The 20,454-nt window shown below is 63.7% G+C and overlaps 4 non-coding genes across 4 annotated transcripts; all 4 read left to right on the top strand.

The window, feature by feature from the left end:
* The first annotated feature begins 63 nt into the window (after positions 1-63).
* LOC131870737 (5S ribosomal RNA) lies at positions 64-182 on the top strand. The gene has a single exon (XR_009369041.1). It is a non-coding gene; the product is annotated as a 5S ribosomal RNA (ribosomal RNA).
* A 5,915-nt stretch (positions 183-6,097) lies between these two features.
* LOC131870731 (5S ribosomal RNA) lies at positions 6,098-6,216 on the top strand. The gene has a single exon (XR_009369035.1). It is a non-coding gene; the product is annotated as a 5S ribosomal RNA (ribosomal RNA).
* A 5,915-nt stretch (positions 6,217-12,131) lies between these two features.
* LOC131870730 (5S ribosomal RNA) lies at positions 12,132-12,250 on the top strand. The gene has a single exon (XR_009369034.1). It is a non-coding gene; the product is annotated as a 5S ribosomal RNA (ribosomal RNA).
* Positions 12,251-18,165: 5,915 nt separating this feature from the next.
* Positions 18,166-18,284, top strand: LOC131870729 (5S ribosomal RNA). Its single transcript, XR_009369033.1, has one exon. It is a non-coding gene; the product is annotated as a 5S ribosomal RNA (ribosomal RNA).
* The last annotated feature ends 2,170 nt before the right edge of the window (positions 18,285-20,454 follow it).

Below are 20,454 nucleotides of genomic sequence, written 5' to 3'. Positions count from 1 at the left end.
GGCCGGGGTGGATTCGCACGTGGGTCGCGGTTTGCTAAGTACACACTGCGACAAGCTCATAACGGGTGCGATCATACCAGCGTTAGTGCACCGGATCCCATCAGAACTCCGCAGTTAAGCGCGCTTGGGCCGGAGTAGTACTAGGATGGGTGACCTCCCGGGAAGTCCCGGTGTTGCACCCTTTCTTAGTTTTTCGCCGGGCGTCGCAATGCTATTTGAATAAACCTTTTGCCCGTTTGCGTTCTCGTCGGGGCCGGGCCGGGCCGGGGTGCGCTGCCCGCACTACCGCGCGCGCGGGGGCGACACCGAGCGCGCACCCGAGGCGCCCCGAGCACACAGGCCACGGTGCAACCCGGGCGTTGTGCGCGCACCCCGGTGCGCCCGAGGTGCTGCGCGCGCACCCAGGTGAAATCGGTGTGCACCTCGGCCAGTGCGCGCTCGGTCGAGTCGCGCACGTTGGCCAAGGTGCACGGTGATGTTTCTTACTCTAAGGTTCCGCACCAGACGCCCGGGACAGGTGAGCGAAGCTGGGCGGGGCCGGGTGCGCGGCCGGGGCAGGTGCACGCAGCTGGAGAGAGCTTTGGAGCACACCAGAGGTGCGCACCTTGGAGCACACTTCGGAGCGCACCAATGATGCGCTCCATTCAAAAGTTTCCTGAAAAGGCAAAAAAAGTTGAGATTATAGAATTTCCCACTTGAGAGATTGTAAAAAAAAAAAATTTAAAATGAAGGAAACGCGGGTGCCAAGGTGTGCGCGCCCGGGTGCGCAGCCCAGCCAAGGTGTGCGCACCAAGGCGCCCACCCTGGCGAAGGTGCACGCAAGGTGCGCACCCGAGGCAAACCGGACAATTAACCCAACTTTCGACTTCGCGCGCACCTGCGCACCTTGGAGCGCACTTCGGAGCGCTCCTTGTTGCGCACCAATCTTGGGCACCTCGGAGTGCACCATGGCGCCCACCAAGGTGCGCACCCGGGGCAAACCGAGCTCCGACTTCGTGCGCACCTTGGAGCGCACGAAAGGTGCGCACCATGGCGCCCACCAAGGTGCGCAGCCCAGCCAAGGCGTGCGCATCAAGGTGCGCACCCTGGCGAAGGTGCGCACCCGGGGCAAACCGAGCTCCGACTTCGTGCGCACCTTGGAGCGCACAAAGGGTGCGCAACCCAGCCAAGGTGTGCGCACCCCGGGCAAACCGAGCTCCGAATCGTGCGCACCTTGGAGCACACTTCGGAGCCCTCCTTGGTGCGCACCGATGTTGCGCACCTCGGAGCGCACCCGGGGAAAACAATGCAATTAACCCGACTTTCGACTTCGTGGGCACCTCGGAGCGCTCTCGGGTTCGCACCTCGGAGCACACCGAGGTGCGCACCTTTGATGCGCTGCCTTCACCAATTTCCAGAAAAGGCAAGAAAACATTGAGAAGGTGTGCGCACCGAGGTGCCCACCCTGGCGAAGGTGCACGCGAGGTGCGCACCTGGGGCAAACCGGGCTCCGACTTCGTGCACGCCATGCTGCGCACCTTGGAGGGCCATGGTGCGCACCTTGGAGCACACTTCGGAGCGCTCAATGGTGCCCAACCCAGCCAAGGTGCCCACCGCGGCGAAGGTGCACGCGAGGTGCGCACCCGGGGCAAACCGGGCTCCGACTTCGTGCACGCCGCACCTTGGAGCACACTTCGGAGCGCTCCTTGGTGCGCACCAGGGCGCGCAACCCAGCCGAGGTGCCCACCCCGGCGAAGGTGCACGCGGGGTGCGCACCCGAGGCAAACCGGGCTCCGACTTCGTGCACGCCATGGTGCCCACCGCGGCGAAGGTGCACGCGAGGTGCGCACCCGGGGCAAACCGGGCTCCGACTTCGTGCACGCCGCACCTTGGAGCACACTTCGGAGCGCTCCTTGGTGCGCACCAGGGCGCGCAACCCAGCCGAGGTGCCCACCCCGGCGAAGGTGCACGCGAGGTGCGCACCCGGGGCAAACCGGGCTCCGACTTCGTGCACGCCATGGTGCCCACCGCGGCGAAGGTGCACGCGAGGTGCGCACCCGGGGCAAACCGGGCTCCGACTTCGTGCACGCCGCACCTTGGAGCACACTTCGGAGCGCTCCTTGGTGCGCACCATGGTGCCCACCAGGGCGCGCAACCCCGCCGAAGGTGCACGCGAGGTGCGCACCCGGGGCAAACCGGGCTCCGACTTCGTGCACGCCGCACCTTGGAGCACACTTCGGAGCGCTCCTTGGTGCGCACCAGGGCGCGCAACCCCGCCGAAGGTGCACGCGAGGTGCGCACCCGGGGCAAACCGGGCTCCGACTTCGTGCACGCCATGGTGCGCACCAGGGTGCCCACCGCGGCGAAGGTGCGCACCCGGGGCAAACCGGGCTCCGACTTCGTGCACGCCGCACCTTGGAGCACACTTCGGAGCGCTCCTTGGTGCGCACCAGGGCGCGCAACCCAGCCGAGGTGCCCACCCCGGCGAAGGTGCACGCGAGGTGCGCACCCGGGGCAAACCGGGCTCCGACTTCGTGCACGCCATGGTGCCCACCGCGGCGAAGGTGCGCACCCGGGGCAAACCGGGCTAGGACTTCGTGCACGCCGCACCTTGGAGCACACTTCGGAGCGCTCCTTGGTGCGCACCATGGTGCCCACCAGGCCGCGCAACCCAGCCAAGGTGTGCGCACCAAGGTGCACGCGAGGTGCGCACCCGGGGCAAACCGGGGTCCGGCTTCGTGCACGCCGCACCTTGGAGCACACATCGGGGCGCTCCCGGGTTCGCACCGGCGTTGCGCACCGTGGTGGGCACCTCGGAGCGCACCGTGGTGGGCACCTCGGAGCACACCAAGGTGGGCAGCGAGGTGCGCACCTTTGATGCGATGCCTTCACTAATTTCCATAAAAGGCAAAAGAAAACGAGATTTTAAAATTTCCGTTTTGAAAGATAGTGAGAAAAAGGGAATGCTGGTGCCATCTTGAGCCCGCCCTGGTGCGCAGCCCAGCCAAGGTGTGCGCACCAAGGTGCCCACCCTGGCGAAGGTGCGCGCCCGGGCAATTAACCCAACTTCCAACTTCGCGCGCGCCAGGGTGGGAGCGCACCCAACAACCGGGCCTGGGAAGAGCCAATGCGAGAAACCCCACCAAACGCTCTGACAAAAAAAGAGGGGGCGCTCCAGTAACCCCGCTTCGGAGCGCACCCTGGGCAAACCCAGCCAGGGTGCCCACCCCGGCCAAGGTGCAGGCGAGGTGCGCACCCGGGGCAAACCGGGCTCCGACAACGTGCACGCCGCACCTTGGAGCACACTTCGTAGCGCTCCCGGGTGCGCACCTCAGAGCACACCAAGGTGGGCAGCGAGGTGCGCACCTTTGATGCGCTGCCTTCACTAATTTCCAGAAAAGGCAAAAAAAAGAGGAGATTTTAAAATTTCCGTTTTGAAAGATAGTGAAAAAAACGGAACGCGGGTGCCATCTTGAGCCCGCCCTGGTGCACAGCCCAGGTAAGGTGCCCACCCTGGCAAAGGTGCGCACCCGGGCAATTAACCCTACTTCCGACTTCGTGCGCGCCAGGGTGGCAACCGGGCCTGGGAAGAGCCAATGCGAGAAACCCCACCAAACGCTCCGACAAAAAAAGAGGCGGCGCTCCAATAACCCCGCTTCGGAGCGCAGCCGGGGCAAACCCAGCCAAGGTGCCCACCCCGACGAAGGTGCACGCGAGGTGCGCACCCGGGGCAAACCGGGCTCCGACAACGTGCACGCAGCACCTTGGAGCACACTTCGAAGCACTCCCGGGTGCCCACCGGCGTTGCGCACCGTGGTGGGCAGCGAGGTGCGCACCTTTGATGCGCTGCCTTCACTAATTTCCAGAAAAGGCAAAAAAAAATGAGATTTTAAAATTTCCGTTTTGAAAGATAGTGAAAAAAACGGAACGCGGGTGCCATCTTGAGCCCGCCCTGGTGCGCAGCCCAGGCAAGGCATGCGCACCAAGGTGCCCACCCGCGGTGCACGCCCGGGGCAAACCGGGCTCCGACTTCGTGCAGGCCGCACCTTGGAGCACACTTCGGAGCGCTCCTTGGTGCGCACCATGGTGCCCACCAGGGCGCACCCGGGGCAAACCGGGCTCCGACTTCGTGCACGCCGCACCTTGGAGCACACATCGGAGCGCTCCCAGGTTCGCACCAGCGTTGCGCACCTTTGATGCGCTGCCTTCACTAATTTCCAGAAAAGGCAAAAAAAAACGATATTTTAAAATTTCCGTTCTGAAAGATAGTGAAAAAAACGGAACGCGGGTGCCATCTTGAGCCCTTCCTGGTGCGCAGCCCAGGCAAGTTGTGCGCACCAAGGTGCCCACCCTGGCGGAGGTGCGCGCCCGGGGCAAACCGGGCTCCGACTTCGTGCACTGCATGGTGCCCACCAAGGCGCGCAACCCAGCCAAGGTGCCCACCGCAGCGAAGGTGCACGCGAGGTGCGCACCCGAGGTGCACACCCGGGGCAAACCGAGCTCCGACTTCGTGCACGCCGCACCTTGGAGCACACTTCAGAGCGCTCCTTGGTGCGCACCAGGGCGCGCAACCCAGCCAAGGTGCTCACCCCGGCGAAGGTGCACGCGAGGTGCGCACCCGGGGCAAGCCGGGCTCGGACTTCGTGCACGCCGCACCTTGGAGCACACATCGGAGCGCTCCCGGGTTCGCACCAGCATTGCGCACCTTTGATGCGCTGCCTTCACTAATTTCCAGAAAAGGCAAAAAAAAAAAAAAAACGAGATTTTAAAATTTCCGTTTTGAAAGATAGTGAAAAAAACGGAACGCGGGTGCCATCTTGAGCCCGCCCTGGTGTGCAGCCCAGGCAAGTTGTGCGCACCAAGGCACCCACCCTGGCCAAGGTGGGTCACGGGGTGGGTCCTAGGGTGGGTAACGGGGTGGGTACTAAGGTGCGTGCCAAGGTGGGTCATGGGGTGGGTGCCAAGGTGGGCACCAGGGTGGGTGTGCACCAACCCTAGCCAGGGTAGGTCACGGGGTGGTTGTCGGGGTGGGCGTCAAGGAGCCAAGGTGGGTGGCAAGTAGCCAAGTTGCGTGCCAAGGTGGGTGTCGGGGTGGGTGCCAAGGATCCAAGGTGGGTGCCAAGGAACCAAGGTGGGTGTCTGGGTGGGTGCCGAGGTGGGAGCCAGGGTGGGTCCCAAGGTGAGTGCAAAGGTGGGTGCCAGGGTCAAGGTGAGTGCCAATGTGGGTTCCAAGGTGCCAGGGTCAGGGTGAGTGCCAATGTGGGTTCAAAGGTGCTAAGTTGGGTGCGAGGTTGGGTGCGAGGGTGGGTGGGTGCCAAGGTGTGCTAGGTGGAAGCCCGGGTGGGTCGGCATCCCATGGGTGTCGAGTTGGGTGCCTGATGGGTGCTTCTTGTCAAGTTTTAGTCGTCGGGACTCATTTCGAGCCTTAGAGGTCGTTTCTTGTCCGGTTGCCCTGTCTTCGACCTGGGAACCCAATTTTGGTCCTCGGGTCCCATTTTTTTTTGTCTCGCATCCCACTTTTGGCCTGTGGCCTTTTCGGGGTCGATTCTCGTTTTGGGCATCAGAGCATGTTTCTTCTCCTAAAACCCAATATTTGTTTATTAAGTCTCGGAACACATTTTTGTTCTCGTGGACCCATCATGGGTCTTGGAACGCATTTGTGGTCCTTGGGTCCCATTTTGCATCCCGAAACTTGTGTTTTGGTGCTTGATCCCTATTTTGGGTGCCCACCTTGCACCAAGTGCGCACCCGGGGCAAACCGAGCGCCTTGGTGCACCGGGGCAAGATCGAGCGTGCACCCGAGGCGCCCCGAACATGCACCAAGGTGCACTCGGCCCACATGTGAGCGCAGGTCGTTGCGCCCGAGGTGGTGTGTGGGCACCGCGTTGCAGACGGGACACTGCACGCACACGACGCCCCGTCCAGGTGCACGCACGTAGGCCGGGCCGGGTGCACACCCGACGCCCTAGCAAGGTGCGCGCACCCGGGCAGGGCTCACACTTGGCGAACGGGGCGCACTTCGCGAGGGAGGGTGTGCACCTCGACGGGGGTGGGTGGCCGGGGTGGATTCGCACGTGGGTCGCGGTTTGCTAAGTACACACTGCGACAAGCTCATAACGGGTGCGATCATACCAGCGTTAGTGCACCGGATCCCATCAGAACTCCGCAGTTAAGCGCGCTTGGGCCGGAGTAGTACTGGGATGGGTGACCTCCCGGGAAGTCCCGGTGTTGCACCCTTTCTTAGTTTTTCGCCGGGCGTCGCAATGCTATTTGAATAAACCTTTTGCCCGTTTGCGTTCTCGTCGGGGCCGGGCCGGGCCGGGGTGCGCTGCCCGCACTACCGCGCGCGCGGGGGCGACACCGAGCGCGCACCCGAGGCGCCCCGAGCACACAGGCCACGGTGCAACCCGGGCGTTGTGCGCGCACCCCGGTGCGCCCGAGGTGCTGCGCGCGCACCCAGGTGAAATCGGTGTGCACCTCGGCCAGTGCGCGCTCGGTCGAGTCGCGCACGTTGGCCAAGGTGCACGGTGATGTTTCTTACTCTAAGGTTCCGCACCAGACGCCCGGGACAGGTGAGCGAAGCTGGGCGGGGCCGGGTGCGCGGCCGGGGCAGGTGCACGCAGCTGGAGAGAGCTTTGGAGCACACCAGAGGTGCGCACCTTGGAGCACACTTCGGAGCGCACCAATGATGCGCTCCATTCAAAAGTTTCCTGAAAAGGCAAAAAAAGTTGAGATTATAGAATTTCCCACTTGAGAGATTGTAAAAAAAAAAAATTTAAAATGAAGGAAACGCGGGTGCCAAGGTGTGCGCGCCCGGGTGCGCAGCCCAGCCAAGGTGTGCGCACCAAGGCGCCCACCCTGGCGAAGGTGCACGCAAGGTGCGCACCCGAGGCAAACCGGACAATTAACCCAACTTTCGACTTCGCGCGCACCTGCGCACCTTGGAGCGCACTTCGGAGCGCTCCTTGGTGCGCACCAATCTTGGGCACCTCGGAGTGCACCATGGCGCCCACCAAGGTGCGCACCCGGGGCAAACCGAGCTCCGACTTCGTGCGCACCTTGGAGCGCACGAAAGGTGCGCACCATGGCGCCCACCAAGGTGCGCAACCCAGCCAAGGCGTGCGCATCAAGGTGCGCACCCTGGCGAAGGTGCGCACCCGGGGCAAACCGAGCTCCGACTTCGTGCGCACCTTGGAGCGCACAAAGGGTGCGCAACCCAGCCAAGGTGTGCGCACCCCGGGCAAACCGAGCTCCGAATCGTGCGCACCTTGGAGCACACTTCGGAGCCCTCCTTGGTGCGCACCGATGTTGCGCACCTCGGAGCGCACCCGGGGAAAACAATGCAATTAACCCGACTTTCGACTTCGTGGGCACCTCGGAGCGCTCTCGGGTTCGCACCTCGGAGCACACCGAGGTGCGCACCTTTGATGCGCTGCCTTCACCAATTTCCAGAAAAGGCAAGAAAACATTGAGAAGGTGTGCGCACCGAGGTGCCCACCCTGGCGAAGGTGCACGCGAGGTGCGCACCCGGGGCAAACCGGGCTCCGACTTCGTGCACGCCATGCTGCGCACCTTGGAGGGCCATGGTGCGCACCTTGGAGCACACTTCGGAGCGCTCAATGGTGCCCAACCCAGCCAAGGTGCCCACCGCGGCGAAGGTGCACGCGAGGTGCGCACCCGGGGCAAACCGGGCTCCGACTTCGTGCACGCCGCACCTTGGAGCACACTTCGGAGCGCTCCTTGGTGCGCACCAGGGCGCGCAACCCAGCCGAGGTGCCCACCCCGGCGAAGGTGCACGCGGGGTGCGCACCCGGGGCAAACCGGGCTCCGACTTCGTGCACGCCATGGTGCCCACCGCGGCGAAGGTGCACGCGAGGTGCGCACCCGGGGCAAACCGGGCTCCGACTTCGTGCACGCCGCACCTTGGAGCACACTTCGGAGCGCTCCTTGGTGCGCACCAGGGCGCGCAACCCAGCCGAGGTGCCCACCCCGGCGAAGGTGCACGCGAGGTGCGCACCCGGGGCAAACCGGGCTCCGACTTCGTGCACGCCATGGTGCCCACCGCGGCGAAGGTGCACGCGAGGTGCGCACCCGGGGCAAACCGGGCTCCGACTTCGTGCACGCCGCACCTTGGAGCACACTTCGGAGCGCTCCTTGGTGCGCACCATGGTGCCCACCAGGGCGCGCAACCCCGCCGAAGGTGCACGCGAGGTGCGCACCCGGGGCAAACCGGGCTCCGACTTCGTGCACGCCGCACCTTGGAGCACACTTCGGAGCGCTCCTTGGTGCGCACCAGGGCGCGCAACCCCGCCGAAGGTGCACGCGAGGTGCGCACCCGGGGCAAACCGGGCTCCGACTTCGTGCACGCCATGGTGCGCACCAGGGTGCCCACCGCGGCGAAGGTGCGCACCCGGGGCAAACCGGGCTCCGACTTCGTGCACGCCGCACCTTGGAGCACACTTCGGAGCGCTCCTTGGTGCGCACCAGGGCGCGCAACCCAGCCGAGGTGCCCACCCCGGCGAAGGTGCACGCGAGGTGCGCACCCGGGGCAAACCGGGCTCCGACTTCGTGCACGCCATGGTGCCCACCGCGGCGAAGGTGCGCACCCGGGGCAAACCGGGCTAGGACTTCGTGCACGCCGCACCTTGGAGCACACTTCGGAGCGCTCCTTGGTGCGCACCATGGTGCCCACCAGGCCGCGCAACCCAGCCAAGGTGTGCGCACCAAGGTGCACGCGAGGTGCGCACCCGGGGCAAACCGGGGTCCGGCTTCGTGCACGCCGCACCTTGGAGCACACATCGGGGCGCTCCCGGGTTCGCACCGGCGTTGCGCACCGTGGTGGGCACCTCGGAGCGCACCGTGGTGGGCACCTCGGAGCACACCAAGGTGGGCAGCGAGGTGCGCACCTTTGATGCGATGCCTTCACTAATTTCCATAAAAGGCAAAAAAAAACGAGATTTTAAAATTTCCGTTTTGAAAGATAGTGAGAAAAAGGGAATGCTGGTGCCATCTTGAGCCCGCCCTGGTGCGCAGCCCAGCCAAGGTGTGCGCACCAAGGTGCCCACCCTGGCGAAGGTGCGCGCCCGGGCAATTAACCCAACTTCCAACTTCGCGCGCGCCAGGGTGGGAGCGCACCCAACAACCGGGCCTGGGAAGAGCCAATGCGAGAAACCCCACCAAACGCTCTGACAAAAAAAGAGGGGGCGCTCCAGTAACCCCGCTTCGGAGCGCACCCTGGGCAAACCCAGCCAGGGTGCCCACCCCGGCCAAGGTGCAGGCGAGGTGCGCACCCGGGGCAAACCGGGCTCCGACAACGTGCACGCCGCACCTTGGAGCACACTTCGTAGCGCTCCCGGGTGCGCACCTCAGAGCACACCAAGGTGGGCAGCGAGGTGCGCACCTTTGATGCGCTGCCTTCACTAATTTCCAGAAAAGGCAAAAAAAAGAGGAGATTTTAAAATTTCCGTTTTGAAAGATAGTGAAAAAAACGGAACGCGGGTGCCATCTTGAGCCCGCCCTGGTGCACAGCCCAGGTAAGGTGCCCACCCTGGCAAAGGTGCGCACCCGGGCAATTAACCCTACTTCCGACTTCGTGCGCGCCAGGGTGGCAACCGGGCCTGGGAAGAGCCAATGCGAGAAACCCCACCAAACGCTCCGACAAAAAAAGAGGCGGCGCTCCAATAACCCCGCTTCGGAGCGCAGCCGGGGCAAACCCAGCCAAGGTGCCCACCCCGACGAAGGTGCACGCGAGGTGCGCACCCGGGGCAAACCGGGCTCCGACAACGTGCACGCAGCACCTTGGAGCACACTTCGAAGCACTCCCGGGTGCCCACCGGCGTTGCGCACCGTGGTGGGCAGCGAGGTGCGCACCTTTGATGCGCTGCCTTCACTAATTTCCAGAAAAGGCAAAAAAAAATGAGATTTTAAAATTTCCGTTTTGAAAGATAGTGAAAAAAACGGAACGCGGGTGCCATCTTGAGCCCGCCCTGGTGCGCAGCCCAGGCAAGGCATGCGCACCAAGGTGCCCACCCGCGGTGCACGCCCGGGGCAAACCGGGCTCCGACTTCGTGCAGGCCGCACCTTGGAGCACACTTCGGAGCGCTCCTTGGTGCACACCATGGTGCCCACCAGGGCGCACCCGGGGCAAACCGGGCTCCGACTTCGTGCACGCCGCACCTTGGAGCACACATCGGAGCGCTCCCAGGTTCGCACCAGCGTTGCGCACCTTTGATGCGCTGCCTTCACTAATTTCCAGAAAAGGCAAAAAAAAACGATATTTTAAAATTTCCGTTCTGAAAGATAGTGAAAAAAACGGAACGCGGGTGCCATCTTGAGCCCTTCCTGGTGCGCAGCCCAGGCAAGTTGTGCGCACCAAGGTGCCCACCCTGGCGGAGGTGCGCGCCCGGGGCAAACCGGGCTCCGACTTCGTGCACTGCATGGTGCCCACCAAGGCGCGCAACCCAGCCAAGGTGCCCACCGCAGCGAAGGTGCACGCGAGGTGCGCACCCGAGGTGCACACCCGGGGCAAACCGAGCTCCGACTTCGTGCACGCCGCACCTTGGAGCACACTTCAGAGCGCTCCTTGGTGCGCACCAGGGCGCGCAACCCAGCCAAGGTGCTCACCCCGGCGAAGGTGCACGCGAGGTGCGCACCCGGGGCAAGCCGGGCTCGGACTTCGTGCACGCCGCACCTTGGAGCACACATCGGAGCGCTCCCGGGTTCGCACCAGCATTGCGCACCTTTGATGCGCTGCCTTCACTAATTTCCAGAAAAGGCAAAAAAAAAAAAAAAACGAGATTTTAAAATTTCCGTTTTGAAAGATAGTGAAAAAAACGGAACGCGGGTGCCATCTTGAGCCCGCCCTGGTGTGCAGCCCAGGCAAGTTGTGCGCACCAAGGCACCCACCCTGGCCAAGGTGGGTCACGGGGTGGGTCCTAGGGTGGGTAACGGGGTGGGTACTAAGGTGCGTGCCAAGGTGGGTCATGGGGTGGGTGCCAAGGTGGGCACCAGGGTGGGTGTGCACCAACCCTAGCCAGGGTAGGTCACGGGGTGGTTGTCGGGGTGGGCGTCAAGGAGCCAAGGTGGGTGGCAAGTAGCCAAGTTGCGTGCCAAGGTGGGTGTCGGGGTGGGTGCCAAGGATCCAAGGTGGGTGCCAAGGAACCAAGGTGGGTGTCTGGGTGGGTGCCGAGGTGGGAGCCAGGGTGGGTCCCAAGGTGAGTGCAAAGGTGGGTGCCAGGGTCAAGGTGAGTGCCAATGTGGGTTCCAAGGTGCCAGGGTCAGGGTGAGTGCCAATGTGGGTTCAAAGGTGCTAAGTTGGGTGCGAGGTTGGGTGCGAGGGTGGGTGGGTGCCAAGGTGTGCTAGGTGGAAGCCCGGGTGGGTCGGCATCCCATGGGTGTCGAGTTGGGTGCCTGATGGGTGCTTCTTGTCAAGTTTTAGTCGTCGGGACTCATTTCGAGCCTTAGAGGTCGTTTCTTGTCCGGTTGCCCTGTCTTCGACCTGGGAACCCAATTTTGGTCCTCGGGTCCCATTTTTTTTTGTCTCGCATCCCACTTTTGGCCTGTGGCCTTTTCGGGGTCGATTCTCGTTTTGGGCATCAGAGCATGTTTCTTCTCCTAAAACCCAATATTTGTTTATTAAGTCTCGGAACACATTTTTGTTCTCGTGGACCCATCATGGGTCTTGGAACGCATTTGTGGTCCTTGGGTCCCATTTTGCATCCCGAAACTTGTGTTTTGGTGCTTGATCCCTATTTTGGGTGCCCACCTTGCACCAAGTGCGCACCCGGGGCAAACCGAGCGCCTTGGTGCACCGGGGCAAGATCGAGCGTGCACCCGAGGCGCCCCGAACATGCACCAAGGTGCACTCGGCCCACATGTGAGCGCAGGTCGTTGCGCCCGAGGTGGTGTGTGGGCACCGCGTTGCAGACGGGACACTGCACGCACACGACGCCCCGTCCAGGTGCACGCACGTAGGCCGGGCCGGGTGCACACCCGACGCCCTAGCAAGGTGCGCGCACCCGGGCAGGGCTCACACTTGGCGAACGGGGCGCACTTCGCGAGGGAGGGTGTGCACCTCGACGGGGGTGGGTGGCCGGGGTGGATTCGCACGTGGGTCGCGGTTTGCTAAGTACACACTGCGACAAGCTCATAACGGGTGCGATCATACCAGCGTTAGTGCACCGGATCCCATCAGAACTCCGCAGTTAAGCGCGCTTGGGCCGGAGTAGTACTGGGATGGGTGACCTCCCGGGAAGTCCCGGTGTTGCACCCTTTCTTAGTTTTTCGCCGGGCGTCGCAATGCTATTTGAATAAACCTTTTGCCCGTTTGCGTTCTCGTCGGGGCCGGGCCGGGCCGGGGTGCGCTGCCCGCACTACCGCGCGCGCGGGGGCGACACCGAGCGCGCACCCGAGGCGCCCCGAGCACACAGGCCACGGTGCAACCCGGGCGTTGTGCGCGCACCCCGGTGCGCCCGAGGTGCTGCGCGCGCACCCAGGTGAAATCGGTGTGCACCTCGGCCAGTGCGCGCTCGGTCGAGTCGCGCACGTTGGCCAAGGTGCACGGTGATGTTTCTTACTCTAAGGTTCCGCACCAGACGCCCGGGACAGGTGAGCGAAGCTGGGCGGGGCCGGGTGCGCGGCCGGGGCAGGTGCACGCAGCTGGAGAGAGCTTTGGAGCACACCAGAGGTGCGCACCTTGGAGCACACTTCGGAGCGCACCAATGATGCGCTCCATTCAAAAGTTTCCTGAAAAGGCAAAAAAAGTTGAGATTATAGAATTTCCCACTTGAGAGATTGTAAAAAAAAAAAATTTAAAATGAAGGAAACGCGGGTGCCAAGGTGTGCGCGCCCGGGTGCGCAGCCCAGCCAAGGTGTGCGCACCAAGGCGCCCACCCTGGCGAAGGTGCACGCAAGGTGCGCACCCGAGGCAAACCGGACAATTAACCCAACTTTCGACTTCGCGCGCACCTGCGCACCTTGGAGCGCACTTCGGAGCGCTCCTTGGTGCGCACCAATCTTGGGCACCTCGGAGTGCACCATGGCGCCCACCAAGGTGCGCACCCGGGGCAAACCGAGCTCCGACTTCGTGCGCACCTTGGAGCGCACGAAAGGTGCGCACCATGGCGCCCACCAAGGTGCGCAGCCCAGCCAAGGCGTGCGCATCAAGGTGCGCACCCTGGCGAAGGTGCGCACCCGGGGCAAACCGAGCTCCGACTTCGTGCGCACCTTGGAGCGCACAAAGGGTGCGCAACCCAGCCAAGGTGTGCGCACCCCGGGCAAACCGAGCTCCGAATCGTGCGCACCTTGGAGCACACTTCGGAGCCCTCCTTGGTGCGCACCGATGTTGCGCACCTCGGAGCGCACCCGGGGAAAACAATGCAATTAACCCGACTTTCGACTTCGTGGGCACCTCGGAGCGCTCTCGGGTTCGCACCTCGGAGCACACCGAGGTGCGCACCTTTGATGCGCTGCCTTCACCAATTTCCAGAAAAGGCAAGAAAACATTGAGAAGGTGTGCGCACCGAGGTGCCCACCCTGGCGAAGGTGCACGCGAGGTGCGCACCCGGGGCAAACCGGGCTCCGACTTCGTGCACGCCATGCTGCGCACCTTGGAGGGCCATGGTGCGCACCTTGGAGCACACTTCGGAGCGCTCAATGGTGCCCAACCCAGCCAAGGTGCCCACCGCGGCGAAGGTGCACGCGAGGTGCGCACCCGGGGCAAACCGGGCTCCGACTTCGTGCACGCCGCACCTTGGAGCACACTTCGGAGCGCTCCTTGGTGCGCACCAGGGCGCGCAACCCAGCCGAGGTGCCCACCCCGGCGAAGGTGCACGCGGGGTGCGCACCCGGGGCAAACCGGGCTCCGACTTCGTGCACGCCATGGTGCCCACCGCGGCGAAGGTGCACGCGAGGTGCGCACCCGGGGCAAACCGGGCTCCGACTTCGTGCACGGCGCACCTTGGAGCACACTTCGGAGCGCTCCTTGGTGCGCACCAGGGCGCGCAACCCAGCCGAGGTGCCCACCCCGGCGAAGGTGCACGCGAGGTGCGCACCCGGGGCAAACCGGGCTCCGACTTCGTGCACGCCATGGTGCCCACCGCGGCGAAGGTGCACGCGAGGTGCGCACCCGGGGCAAACCGGGCTCCGACTTCGTGCACGCCGCACCTTGGAGCACACTTCGGAGCGCTCCTTGGTGCGCACCATGGTGCCCACCAGGGCGCGCAACCCCGCCGAAGGTGCACGCGAGGTGCGCACCCGGGGCAAACCGGGCTCCGACTTCGTGCACGCCGCACCTTGGAGCACACTTCGGAGCGCTCCTTGGTGCGCACCAGGGCGCGCAACCCCGCCGAAGGTGCACGCGAGGTGCGCACCCGGGGCAAACCGGGCTCCGACTTCGTGCACGCCATGGTGCGCACCAGGGTGCCCACCGCGGCGAAGGTGCGCACCCGGGGCAAACCGGGCTCCGACTTCGTGCACGCCGCACCTTGGAGCACACTTCGGAGCGCTCCTTGGTGCGCACCAGGGCGCGCAACCCAGCCGAGGTGCCCACCCCGGCGAAGGTGCACGCGAGGTGCGCACCCGGGGCAAACCGGGCTCCGACTTCGTGCACGCCATGGTGCCCACCGCGGCGAAGGTGCGCACCCGGGGCAAACCGGGCTAGGACTTCGTGCACGCCGCACCTTGGAGCACACTTCGGAGCGCTCCTTGGTGCGCACCATGGTGCCCACCAGGCCGCGCAACCCAGCCAAGGTGTGCGCACCAAGGTGCACGCGAGGTGCGCACCCGGGGCAAACCGGGGTCCGGCTTCGTGCACGCCGCACCTTGGAGCACACATCGGGGCGCTCCCGGGTTCGCACCGGCGTTGCGCACCGTGGTGGGCACCTCGGAGCGCACCGTGGTGGGCACCTCGGAGCACACCAAGGTGGGCAGCGAGGTGCGCACCTTTGATGCGATGCCTTCACTAATTTCCATAAAAGGCAAAAAAAAACGAGATTTTAAAATTTCCGTTTTGAAAGATAGTGAGAAAAAGGGAATGCTGGTGCCATCTTGAGCCCGCCCTGGTGCGCAACCCAGCCAAGGTGTGCGCACCAAGGTGCCCACCCTGGCGAAGGTGCGCGCCCGGGCAATTAACCCAACTTCCAACTTCGCGCGCGCCAGGGTGGGAGCGCACCCAACAACCGGGCCTGGGAAGAGCCAATGCGAGAAACCCCACCAAACGCTCTGACAAAAAAAGAGGGGGCGCTCCAGTAACCCCGCTTCGGAGCGCACCCTGGGCAAACCCAGCCAGGGTGCCCACCCCGGCCAAGGTGCAGGCGAGGTGCGCACCCGGGGCAAACCGGGCTCCGACAACGTGCACGCCGCACCTTGGAGCACACTTCGTAGCGCTCCCGGGTGCGCACCTCAGAGCACACCAAGGTGGGCAGCGAGGTGCGCACCTTTGATGCGCTGCCTTCACTAATTTCCAGAAAAGGCAAAAAAAAGAGGAGATTTTAAAATTTCCGTTTTGAAAGATAGTGAAAAAAACGGAACGCGGGTGCCATCTTGAGCCCGCCCTGGTGCACAGCCCAGGTAAGGTGCCCACCCTGGCAAAGGTGCGCACCCGGGCAATTAACCCTACTTCCGACTTCGTGCGCGCCAGGGTGGCAACCGGGCCTGGGAAGAGCCAATGCGAGAAACCCCACCAAACGCTCCGACAAAAAAAGAGGCGGCGCTCCAATAACCCCGCTTCGGAGCGCAGCCGGGGCAAACCCAGCCAAGGTGCCCACCCCGACGAAGGTGCACGCGAGGTGCGCACCCGGGGCAAACCGGGCTCCGACAACGTGCACGCAGCACCTTGGAGCACACTTCGAAGCACTCCCGGGTGCCCACCGGCGTTGCGCACCGTGGTGGGCAGCGAGGTGCGCACCTTTGATGCGCTGCCTTCACTAATTTCCAGAAAAGGCAAAAAAAAATGAGATTTTAAAATTTCCGTTTTGAAAGATAGTGAAAAAAACGGAACGCGGGTGCCATCTTGAGCCCGCCCTGGTGCGCAGCCCAGGCAAGGCATGCGCACCAAGGTGCCCACCCGCGGTGCACGCCTGGGGCAAACCGGGCTCCGACTTCGTGCAGGCCGCACCTTGGAGCACACTTCGTAGCGCTCCTTGGTGCGCACCATGGTGCCCACCAGGGCGCACCCGGGGCAAACCGGGCTCCGACTTCGTGCACGCCGCACCTTGGAGCACACATCGGAGCGCTCCCAGGTTCGCACCAGCGTTGCGCACCTTTGATGCGCTGCCTTCACTAATTTCCAGAAAAGGCAAAAAAAAACGATATTTTAAAATTTCCGTTCTGAAAGATAGTGAAAAAAACGGAACGCGGGTGCCATCTTGAGCCCTTCCTGGTGCGCAGCCCAGGCAAGTTGTGCGCACCAAGGTGCCCACCCTGGCGGAGGTGCGCGCCCGGGGCAAACCGGGCTCCGACTTCGTGCACTGCATGGTGCCCACCAAGGCGCGCAACCCAGCCAAGGTGCCCACCGCAGCGAAGGTGCACGCGAGGTGCGCACCCGAGGTGCACACCCGGGGCAAACCGAGCTCCGACTTCGTGCACGCCGCACCTTGGAGCACACTTCAGAGCGCTCCTTGGTGCGCACCAGGGCGCGCAACCCAGCCAAGGTGCTCACCCCGGCGAAGGTGCACGCGAGGTGCGCACCCGGGGCAAGCCGGGCTCGGACTTCGTGCACGCCGCACCTTGGAGCACACATCGGAGCGCTCCCGGGTTCGCACCAGCATTGCGCACCTTTGATGCGCTGCCTTCACTAATTTCCAGAAAAGGCAAAAAAAAAAAAAAAACGAGATTTTAAAATTTCCGTTTTGAAAGATAGTGAAAAAAACGGAACGCGGGTGCCATCTTGAGCCCGCCCTGGTGTGCAGCCCAGGCAAGTTGTGCGCACCAAGGCACCCACCCTGGCCAAGGTGGGTCACGGGGTGGGTCCTAGGGTGGGTAACGGGGTGGGTACTAAGGTGCGTGCCAAGGTGGGTCATGGGGTGGGTGCCAAGGTGGGCACCAGGGTGGGTGTGCACCAACCCTAGCCAGGGTAGGTCACGGGGTGGTTGTCGGGGTGGGCGTCAAGGAGCCAAGGTGGGTGGCAAGTAGCCAAGTTGCGTGCCAAGGTGGGTGTCGGGGTGGGTGCCAAGGATCCAAGGTGGGTGCCAAGGAACCAAGGTGGGTGTCTGGGTGGGTGCCGAGGTGGGAGCCAGGGTGGGTCCCAAGGTGAGTGCAAAGGTGGGTGCCAGGGTCAAGGTGAGTGCCAATGTGGGTTCCAAGGTGCCAGGGTCAGGGTGAGTGCCAATGTGGGTTCAAAGGTGCTAAGTTGGGTGCGAGGTTGGGTGCGAGGGTGGGTGGGTGCCAAGGTGTGCTAGGTGGAAGCCCGGGTGGGTCGGCATCCCATGGGTGTCGAGTTGGGTGCCTGATGGGTGCTTCTTGTCAAGTTTTAGTCGTCGGGACTCATTTCGAGCCTTAGAGGTCGTTTCTTGTCCAGTTGCCCTGTCTTCGACCTGGGAACCCAATTTTGGTCCTCGGGTCCCATTTTTTTTTGTCTCGCATCCCACTTTTGGCCTGTGGCCTTTTCGGGGTCGATTCTCGTTTTGGGCATCAGAGCATGTTTCTTCTCCTAAAACCCAATATTTGTTTATTAAGTCTCGGAACACATTTTTGTTCTCGTGGACCCATCATGGGTCTTGGAACGCATTTGTGGTCCTTGGGTCCCATTTTGCATCCCGAAACTTGTGTTTTGGTGCTTGATCCCTATTTTGGGTGCCCACCTTGCACCAAGTGCGCACCCGGGGCAAACCGAGCGCCTTGGTGCACCGGGGCAAGATCGAGCGTGCACCCGAGGCGCCCCGAACATGCACCAAGGTGCACTCGGCCCACATGTGAGCGCAGGTCGTTGCGCCCGAGGTGGTGTGTGGGCACCGCGTTGCAGACGGGACACTGCACGCACACGACGCCCCGTCCAGGTGCACGCACGTAGGCCGGGCCGGGTGCACACCCGACGCCCTAGCAAGGTGCGCGCACCCGGGCAGGGCTCACACTTGGCGAACGGGGCGCACTTCGCGAGGGAGGGTGTGCACCTCGACGGGGGTGGGTGGCCGGGGTGGATTCGCACGTGGGTCGCGGTTTGCTAAGTACACACTGCGACAAGCTCATAACGGGTGCGATCATACCAGCGTTAGTGCACCGGATCCCATCAGAACTCCGCAGTTAAGCGCGCTTGGGCCGGAGTAGTACTGGGATGGGTGACCTCCCGGGAAGTCCCGGTGTTGCACCCTTTTTTAGTTTTTCGCCGGGCGTCGCAATGCTATTTGAATAAACCTTTTGCCCGTTTGCGTTCTCGTCGGGGCCGGGCCGGGCCGGGGTGCGCTGCCCGCACTACCGCGCGCGCGGGGGCGACACCGAGCGCGCACCCGAGGCGCCCCGAGCACACAGGCCACGGTGCAACCCGGGCGTTGTGCGCGCACCCCGGTGCGCCCGAGGTGCTGCGCGCGCACCCAGGTGAAATCGGTGTGCACCTCGGCCAGTGCGCGCTCGGTCGAGTCGCGCACGTTGGCCAAGGTGCACGGTGATGTTTCTTACTCTAAGGTTCCGCACCAGACGCCCGGGACAGGTGAGCGAAGCTGGGCGGGGCCGGGTGCGCGGCCGGGGCAGGTGCACGCAGCTAGAGAGAGCTTTGGAGCACACCAGAGGTGCGCACCTTGGAGCACACTTCGGAGCGCACCAATGATGCGCTCCATTCAAAAGTTTCCTGAAAAGGCAAAAAAAGTTGAGATTATAGAATTTCCCACTTGAGAGATTGTAAAAAAAAAAAATTTAAAATGAAGGAAACGCGGGTGCCAAGGTGTGCGCGCCCGGGTGCGCAGCCCAGCCAAGGTGTGCGCACCAAGGCGCCCACCCTGGCGAAGGTGCACGCAAGGTGCGCACCCGAGGCAAACCGGACAATTAACCCAACTTTCGACTTCGCGCGCACCTGCGCACCTTGGAGCGCACTTCGGAGCGCTCCTTGGTGCGCACCAATCTTGGGCACCTCGGAGTGCACCATGGCGCCCACCAAGGTGCGCACCCGGGGCAAACCGAGCTCCGACTTCGTGCGCACCTTGGAGCGCACGAAAGGTGCGCACCATGGCGCCCACCAAGGTGCGCAGCCCAGCCAAGGCGTGCGCATCAAGGTGCGCACCCTGGCGAAGGTGCGCACCCGGGGCAAACCGAGCTCCGACTTCGTGCGCACCTTGGAGCGCACAAAGGGTGCGCAACCCAGCCAAGGTGTGCGCACCCCGGGCAAACCGAGCTCCGAATCGTGCGCACCTTGGAGCACACTTCGGAGCCCTCCTTGGTGCGCACCGATGTTGCGCACCTCGGAGCGCACCCGGGGAAAACAATGCAATTAACCCGACTTTCGACTTCGTGGGCACCTCGGAGCGCTCTCGGGTTCGCACCTCGGAGCACACCGAGGTGCGCACCTTTGATGCGCTGCCTTCACCAATTTCCAGAAAAGGCAAGAAAACATTGAGAAGGTGTGCGCACCGAGGTGCCCACCCTGGCGAAGGTGCACGCGAGGTGCGCACCCGGGGCAAACCGGGCTCCGACTTCGTGCACGCCATGCTGCGCACCTTGGAGGGCCATGGTGCGCACCTTGGAGCACACTTCGGAGCGCTCAATGGTGCCCAACCCAGCCAAGGTGCCCACCGCGGCGAAGGTGCACGCGAGGTGCGCACCCGGGGCAAACCGGGCTCCGACTTCGTGCACGCCGCACCTTGGAGCACACTTCGGAGCGCTCCTTGGTGCGCACCAGGGCGCGCAACCCAGCCGAGGTGCCCACCCCGGCGAAGGTGCACGCGGGGTGCGCACCCGGGGCAAACCGGGCTCCGACTTCGTGCACGCCATGGTGCCCACCGCGCCAAGGTGCACGCGAGGTGCGCACCCGGGGCAAACCGGGCTCCGACTTCGTGCACGCCGCACCTTGGAGCACACTTCGGAGCGCTCCTTGGTGCGCACCAGGGCGCGCAACCCAGCCGAGGTGCCCACCCCGGCGAAGGTGCACGCGAGGTGCGCACCCGGGGCAAACCGGGCTCCGACTTCGTGCACGCCATGGTGCCCACCGCGGCGAAGGTGCACGCGAGGTGCGCACCCGGGGCAAACCGGGCTCCGACTTCGTGCACGCCGCACCTTGGAGCACACTTCGGAGCGCTCCTTGGTGCGCACCATGGTGCCCACCAGGGCGCGCAACCCCACCAAACGCTCGGACAAAAAAAGAGGGGCCGCTCCAATAACCCCACTTCGGAGCGCACCAGAAACCCCACTGGACGCTTGGGCAAAAAAGTAATGCGCACCCGAAGCCCCTACCCAGAAATCCCCAGTTCGGACATGGGGAGCTGCAACGGTAAAAAGCCTCACTAAACTCTCGGACGGAAAGGTGGCTCGAGGGTAATGCCCGAAACCCCACTT

Source organism: Cryptomeria japonica, unplaced genomic scaffold, assembly GCF_030272615.1.
Source record: "Cryptomeria japonica unplaced genomic scaffold, Sugi_1.0 HiC_scaffold_345, whole genome shotgun sequence".
Lineage (NCBI taxonomy): Eukaryota > Viridiplantae > Streptophyta > Pinopsida > Cupressales > Cupressaceae > Cryptomeria > Cryptomeria japonica.
This window is presented reverse-complemented; position numbering and strand designations above follow the sequence as displayed.